An 8,532-nucleotide genomic window follows, 5' to 3' on the forward strand; every position below is an offset into this window, starting at 1 on the left:
GTTTTTGGCGGGGGGGGGGCACCAGGGACTGAATTTGGGTCCTTGAGCTTGGGTAGTGGGCCATGGAACCACTGAGCTAAATCCCGGCCCTAGTTGGCTCTATTTTTTGAGACAATCAAACATGTTAACTTTGTTTTCTTCTTAGAGAATGGAGAAGGTTGAAACACACAAATTGCCATGTTTGGCCTTTGCCAATATTCCTTCTGCCCCCAGGAGAGCTGTCTTGTGGGGAAGAAAATCCTTTTCAAGAAAGTCTTGATAAGGTACAAACCTTGCCTTCTCTCCTTGCCCAGGTCTCAGGGTTATACCACTAAAAGCTGTCCTTTTGAGCATCTTCCCCTGTTATCCACTCGAGGCCTCAATAGTAGAAAGCATGTATTTTTGAGACCTTTGGGGTCGTTTGTTCCTTTCTTAGGGGAGACTGGGATGGCTTTAGTGTACAAGGGCTTAAATAGGTCTTGCCTTAAGGGTGGAAACAGAACCTTCTAGGACAAAAAATGCTCTCTATAGAAGTACTTTGTATTTCACTCTTTAATGCCCAATGCCCTCCTACTGCTAGTTCTTCCCAAGGATTCAGTATTTGCTCTTTGCTGAAGTTTACTTTAAGGATGGGTGGCCAGTTGTACCCAGCAGAGAAAGGTGTAGACAGTACTAGGGAGTGGGCTTCTGTGGCCAGAAAGTGGGTGGGTCTGAGGTGGCCCCAAGCACCATGGGAGGCGTCCACACCCTGTGCCTAAACGTGACCATCTGGGTGGAGCGGTGGCGCACGTGCCTCCTTCCTCAGTGGGACCTGCTGGGGACGCACCTGTGCCCTGAGCAGTCCCACCATCCCTACTGTACTCACACTTCCTCAGACCAGGAGGGCAGGTTGTTGGGCTTGGGTTCATAGCTGTTCTTCCACTGAAGCATAACATTCCTAGTTAATCAGAGCTTTGGAATCTACCACCTGCTGGCCAGGTTTTGAAATGAAAAGTATTTGAATATGCCAGAAAAGCAAGGGAAAAAAAGAAAAAACGGGCCTTTCCACACACTCATCATCTATTGCAATTTGTCAAGAGGCTGATGGGCCATCAGTCATTTCTCCATCTCACTGAGCTTTGAAGACAGGCAGCCCTACTGACCCAGGATCACCTGTCCTCCTCAAGGGGCTGTACCTCTGGGCCCCTGTGGGAAGCCCAGAACCCTGCCCTTGGCACCATCCACTGGGACGGGGCTCCCAGTGCACTCACAGGACTCAGCCCTGGCTTTGCCCAAGGCCCAGTTGAGCCTGTCTGTGCTGGTGTCACTTGCCCTGTAGCAGAAAGATGGGGGGTTGCTCTCATCAGTTCCCAAATGCTGTATGAATGTTTCTGTGCTAATTCCTATTAGATTTAAAAAATGGGTTAAAACCCAAACGCTGTATATTAATTTGTAATTATGTAAAAAGTGAAGCAGTTTTAAACTGGTAAAGATTTTTGTCATTGTTTTCTGGAGTTTTGCCACAACATACTGGCTTTGTATTTTATTTATCTTCCTTTCTACTTATTTGCTTCAGACTCTTGTAAAGTCCCCCTCGGCCCTTTCCAAAAGAAAATAAATCTTGAAGTCTTGATGGTGGCTCTCATTTGTTCCTTTTGTGGATCCCGAGTCAAAGGAGTCCTTCCTTCCCCAGCTCTGTCCTATGGGGAGCACTTTTGGAGCTAGACTCAAGACTCCAAGGATGAATGAGTGATCAGCCCAAAACAGAACTCTCTGTGGCCATTAAATCAGTGCAATAAAAAGTGCAATTTAGTGTGAGTGTACCTTTTTGCCAGCTTTGTCTGTCCCATCGTAGGACAAAGGCAGCTGCCAAAAATCCAAAAAATATCCATGCCAGGTGCTCCTAGGTACAACAGCACACATCTGTAATCCCAGCACACTGGAGGCTGAGGCAAGAGGATTGTTGCAAGTTCAAGGCTTAGCCATACAGAGTTCAAAGCCAGCATGAATTACAAACCAAGTCCCTCTCTCAAAAAAACAAAGCTGCTGTTTGAATGTAGCTCTGTTGAGATTTACCAGGTGTGGACTCAGGGCACAGGGGTTCCACTGGACAAACTGCTAAGGTCCATAGTGCTCCTTGCCTGCCTGCTGTGCCTGTGGTTCCTTCCTCAAACTGCTGGCTTCCTGAGCTTGGCCCACCAAACCTGCAGAATGGCTCATGAGACCAACCAGATACCAGTCGACAGGGCCCTAAAAAGCCCAGCCCTGCCTGGCTGCCAAGGGTCTTACATTTCCATGCATTTGGAAGTACACGCATTTCTTCACAGTGGCTCTCGTAGCCTAGGCAATAGCCTGCTCCCCTACAGTCAGGAGAACAGTGGTTCTTTGTCACCAACTTCCTCCAGCCGTCCCCTCCCCAACCAGAGCATCCTGGCCAGTCCCACCCAGCTGCCCTCAGCCACAAGGAAAAGAAGTTTCCATGGCGCCCCTTCTGCTCTGTCTAGGAGGCGGGACAGATCCATTCTTCTCTTCTGAAAGCAGTGCAGAGGCACAAAGCCCAGAGGGCTCCAGGAATCCTAGACACACATGGCAGAGGTGGAGGGTTTAAATCTTGCCTGCCCCCCAGGAAGCCTGTGCACCAAGGCCTCTGCGCTGGGAAAACCTGCCAGTGTGAAAATGGCCGTATTGCCAGCCCATGGTGCACACTGGAGCCCCAGCTACTTGGGAAGCTGAAGCAGGAGGAGCAGCCTGGGCAAATTATGGAGACGCTGTCTCAGAAAATTTTAAAAAGGGCTAGGGATGTCGGTGGTGGAGGGCCCGGCCGGCTTCCATCCCCAGTACCAGGTAAAGAAAGTGACCTTGTGTGTTTTGAAAGCCCCATCCATGCCAAGGGAAGAGCACCAGCTGGGTGTGGCCATGCACACATCTGTGTAAGATCTGCAGAGAAGGGCTGCCTCAGTAGAGAGCCAGGCTAGAAATAACGAGAAACTAGGGAGGCCGAAGGACACAGGCTAGGGAGCAGCTTATAGAGGAGGATGGCACAGCCTTCGGTCTTGCAGCTGCTGTGGAATTGGGCACAGGAACGAACCCAGGAGAGTGGAGCTGCTGAGCTGTGGAGACCAGATGGCAGCTCCTTTCCCAGTGGGTGCCCCCCCACCCTTCCTGTGCCAGAGCCAAGCCAACAGTGAGAAGGGGGATACTGCCCAGATTTCCAGAATGCCCACCCTCCTCAGTGTCCCCAGCTGCCTGCGTCCCTCTTCACAGGGTGACTGCTCGCTCCACCCCAGCAAGTGTGGGCTTCTCCCTCCAGGCCCTGCAGACTGGCCTCTGAGGGGAGATGAGGTTGGGGCCCCTTGGAGCTGCCTGCGGGCAGCAGGGCCAGCTTTTCTCTCCCTGCCCGCCACCCCTCCCACTCCCCACTGCACTCCCAGCTGAGTAGTCGGACTAGGGCAGTCGCTTGGACAACCTTGGTCGTCCCCAGCTTTGCCTTGGTCCCTGCAGTGCAGAGGCCACTGATCATCTGAAACAACACTATCTGCCCCACATGAGCCTGGTGGGTGGAGGGGAGCTTGGGAGGGGGCCAGGCTGGCGCCCAGAGGGCGACAGGAGGGCACAGACTGCACAGAGGCTGGGCTCCAGCTCAGTCCTGCATTTCCCAGCTGCTGCCCTTGGACAACCCTAAGTCTCCCATTCACTGGAGGCGGCCATGCGTAGCCTTGAGTGAGTGGTCCTGATGGTGTGGGGGTGTGACGCAGGCTCAGGGCCCAGCCTGCAGGAGCAGCTGTCACAGCAGTGAGCCCTGGATTCTTGTCTATGCCCAGAGAGCCCCTGGAAGGCAGAAGGGGCCTTCGCTGCCTGCTCAGCAGCATCAAGACCAGCACCAGGCTCAGGATACTTCTTGCCTCTTGGCCCACACACAGGCAGGTTCAGAATAAGCTGCCCCCGTGGTCCTCAATTGGCTCAGCTTAACTGTCACTTCGGGCTTCTATGCCTCCTTGGTGGCACAGGCAAACCCAGCCCTCACTCTCCCTGCCCCTGGGCCTGGACCCATCTCAAGGCTGTAGTAGAGCTGAGCCCCCCTGTGTCCCATCACCGCACAGAGCTGGGGACGGGACAGAGGTCAGACAGGACTGTGCCAAGATCCTTAGAAGGGCAGGGGACACCAGCAGGGCCATCCTGAAGCAGGGCTGTGGAGCAGCTGAGCACCCCACATCTTCCAGCTGAAAGTGGGTCAGGCACCCTAGGACCAGAAGGACCAGGGAGCCCAGGAGCTCTCACTGTCCCCTGGTGGGATGAGGGGCCCCACCCCACAAGGCATCTGGGAGAGCAAAGTCTCACATTCACACCCTGTATTCCAGGCAGCGTGCTTAGCCTCTGACCTACAGTGTCCTCATCAGTGTTATGGGGACAACACAAACCCCTGACATTAATGTGAGAGGACTGAAAAGACAAAGGGCTACTGCATCCTAAGAAATGTTTACCTGCCAGGGAAAGTACTTCTGATTTTGGGAAGCTCATAGGTGTTCCGATTCCTCCGGGTAAAAGAAAGTGTGTCAGTGTCTTCTCTGATTGGAAGGAGTGTGCTCAGGCCACAGGGTGCAGATGTGAAGAATCACCTCGGAGCAAGCACTCTTTCCCAAGTGCTCTGCTCCTGCTGCACATGACACCCACAAGGTCCTCTGGCTGCTGGGACCTGCTCCAGGATTAGCTCTGGTTTCTTCGTCTGTGCAGCCATTGCAATGATAAGACCTCATCCCTCAAGTGCTGGGTGGACTAATGTGTCACAACCACAAAATAATCTACAGCGGTGGTGTCAGCTTTGGCCCATGCCACCCTGGAATCACCTGGTGGAGCTCTGGCTCTGTGACTGGAGCCTTTCAGGCCGTTCCAGCCTGTGGCTACAGCTTAGAACCCAGGCTGGGCGGGGGCTCCTGGGCTTGACCTTAGAGACCAGCTTCCATTCTGCAGCTGAGGTGCCCTCCCACATGGTCCCCTGAAATGCAGCCAGCTCTGACTGATGAATGTCTGGGCTTCGCACACCCAGCTCCAGGCCTGAAGGATGATGCCACCTTCCCCAGGGCAGTGAGTCCCAGGGGAGGCAAAGAAGCAGTGGTTCAGGAGTGAACACCCCAAGACGGGCAAGGCGGAGTTCTAGGGACCCATCGGGGGCCTCCAGGGGCAAACCGGGTGCTGGGCAGGGAAGACCCAGGCCACTCGTGCAGCCCAGATTCTGGTGCCAACCTTTAGCTGATGTCCCTTGAGTATTCCCAGCTGTCCCCTCCTCAGCTGCAGCCCTCCTGCCCGGCCGACCCAGCATCATGGTGGGAAATACTGACACTCTTTTTGGTACTGGGGATTGAACTTAGGACCTTGCGGTTGTAAGGCAGGCGGCGGAACCACTGAGCTAAATTCCTGGCCCCTGACACTCATTCTTAAAACAGTTTTAAACACCTATAATCCCACGGCCAAGAATAAATCTCCGTTAACAACATTCCATGAAGATATCCATTATTTGCTATGTGCAGTCATGTTCTATTTATTTATATCCGACGGTCTTGATTTCCTATTTTTAATGAACACTGACTGGGTGCTTAATACTGTATTAACATAAATAATTGTCGGGCACTTGGGTGTTGTTCAGGTGTTCCCGATGTTCCCCCTTACAAATACTACACAGTGCTCCTCCCTGCCCCCAGCAAATGCTGAGGAGGGAACGAAGGGCCTCAGAGGCCCCGCTGCCACTGAGCTACATCTCTGGGCCTGGCTATTTTCTGGTCGCTGACACCTGCAGCCTAAAGGAGGAGGGGTTTATTTTGGCTCACATACTGCAGAGGTTTCAGTCCACGGTCATCGGGCTGCATGTCCCTGTGCCCTGGTGTCCAGGAAGCAGCATGCCGAGGGAGGAGCAGGGCAGGAGATAGACACCTCCAGGCCACGCCCCCAGGGACCTGCCTCTTCTGAACACACCCGGCCTCCTAAGGACGAGTTAGCTCTAAGCCCCGGTAACCCAATCACATTCCAAAAGCTTCATCTATAAGTGCATAAGACTCCTGGGGAACATCTAGATATAAACCCTAACAGGGCCTTTTCATTTTTTATTTTGAGACAGGGTCTCACTAAGTTGCCCAGGCTGGGCTGAAACTTGAAATCCTCCTGACTCAGCCTCCCAAGTAGCTGAGATTACAGGCATGAGTGACAGTGCCCATCTACACAGGGCTCTCTCCATAACATTCTTTTCCCCCTAAAATTTTTGAACAATATTATCCCTCTTGCATATTTTAAGTTGATCTCTAAAATAGTCTCACAAGTTTAACAGTTACAAAGTACAGATTGCACTTTACAATGAGATCATATCCCAATAAATCGTGTGTAAATTTAAAATATCCTAAGCAGAAAATGCATTTAATTCACCTAAGCGACCAAATATCTCAGTTTAACAACCCAGGACACCCTAGTAGAGTGCCCAAACTTACCCCACATGACCACGGGGCTGGTGGGCAGCTGCAGAGCACTTCAAGCAATATTGCACTGCAAGTCTATAGCCCAGGGCAAGAGCAGACTTTAGAACCCCAAGGATGTGTCTGTTGAGTACATATTGTAAACACAGTAGGGTTGAAAAATCTTAAGTGGAACTAACAAAAGTCAGTAGCCAGCCAGGAATGCAGGCATGTGCCTATAATCCCAGTTGTTCAGCAGGCTGAGTCAGGAGGATTGCAAGTTCAAGTCCAGCCTGGGTAACCCCATTTTAAAAATACAAAAAAATAAAAATAAAAAGGCAAGACCATCTGTGTATAACTGGGAATATATTACAACTTACATCCTTCAAATGTATTTAGGGCTGAAAATGTAAACTGTTTAACAGGTAAGAAATGCCTACCAGGTAACTTAATTAGCAAAGCCAGTGCAGCAGACTCAGGATTTAATTTCAAAGTCAGACTTTAATTTCCATAAGCAAAAACTGCGGTTTGCAAAGTTTTAAATGGAAATGTTATTCTGCATCCCAGGGACAACTACCTCATTTCTGAATTAGGGTTCAAGTTAAAAAATGGATAAAGAGGGCTGGGGATTTAGCTCAGTGGTTCCGCCGCCTGCCTCACACGCGCAAGGTCCCAGAGTTCAATCCCCGGTACCAAAACAACAACAACAAAAGAAATGGATAGGGAGGGGGATGGAAAGGTAAGCTGGATGGGTGGATGGATAGACGAGTAGGTAGATGGGTGCCTCGGTGGGTGGCGGACTGACACACGAACAGGCAGAGATACGCAACAGAGTTCCGAAGGCACTGTCCTCTTTAGTAACCTCCGGCTTTCCTGTGAACCTTGCCCTCGGGGCTGCCCGTCCTAACATGGCCTCTGTTGCCCTAGAAGGCTGCTCAGTCTGAACAGAGTGGTAAGCCTCAGGACAAGGGGCTGCATCCCTGACGATTGGGAAGGGTGTTGGGAAGGGAGGCACAGCCACAGGTGCTCACAGTCTGGGGAGGGGCAGCTCCAGGGTGTCCCTCAGGCCTCTCAAGTTGTCTCCAGATGGAAGTCTGTGTGCCAGGCCAATTCCCTTCTGAAGCAAGAGGCTCCCTGAAGTCTTCCTGCGCTTTCTCCCTCTCCAAAAAGCTTTGGAGCCCTTTCTTTCCCCCCCCCCATACCAGGGTTTGAACTTGGGTCCTTGTGCTTGTGAGGCAGGAGGCAGAAGCAATGAGCTAAATCCCCGGCCCAAGCCGACTTTTATCATGGAGAGAGAAAAAAAGTCTCTTTGTCCTGGGTCCTGCTACTCAGACAAAACTGGACAGGGCCGGGGATTTAGCTCAGTGATTCTGCTGCCTGCCATGCAAGCGCAAGGACCTAAGTTGGATCCCTGGTACAAAAAAAAAAACAAAACAAAACTGGATAAACGCAGCCCACTCGAGCTACTTTCTAGGCCCCCTAGGAAGGTCCTTGGAGCACTGACCTGGCCCCTGCCCTTGGCATGTGCCATATGTGTGTCATGCGGGCCAGAAGACCCTTCAGCCACCGGACTGAGGCCTGGACCTACGGACATTGTCTCTGCCAACAGCACCGGAAACCATTCTCCCAGAATGCAGCCGGCCTCCATCAAAGCCCCAGACGCAGGAACCCACTTCCCAAGCAGCAGCTGAGTTCCTCTGAACCCTGTGATTGCAGCAACCTCTCCCACAGGATGGCTCAGAGAGTAAAAATGGGCCACAGAATAAAGAGAAAGCACTCCTGCCAACATCGGGAAGATACAGCCTCTGACGAGCCCCATGGTCTGTTGGGGCTTCTTGGCCCCCAAGGCTAAAAGGGAAATGTGTCTCCCACAGAGATCCCTTTGACTCCCCAGGGAAGCCGGCCTGTTTTCTCCTTCTAGGTAATATTTTTTGCTAACACCGACACACCCTCAGTTGAGACCTCAAGGGGCAAAGGCAGTGAACTTTGTTAACAGAAAGCTCATAACCTCTTCATCCTATTCAGTTTGGTCCTTGGTCCTTACCGTACCGATAAGATTTTTTTTACACAAATGAGGACTTGGGGATAGAGGAAGAAAGGGGTCCTCCAAGGACAGCTGCGTCATATCAGTTGGCCC

This window comes from Fukomys damarensis, unplaced genomic scaffold (genome assembly GCF_012274545.1).
Source record: "Fukomys damarensis isolate Sample0158 unplaced genomic scaffold, DMR_v1.0_HiC HiC_scaffold_7, whole genome shotgun sequence".
Lineage (NCBI taxonomy): Eukaryota > Metazoa > Chordata > Mammalia > Rodentia > Bathyergidae > Fukomys > Fukomys damarensis.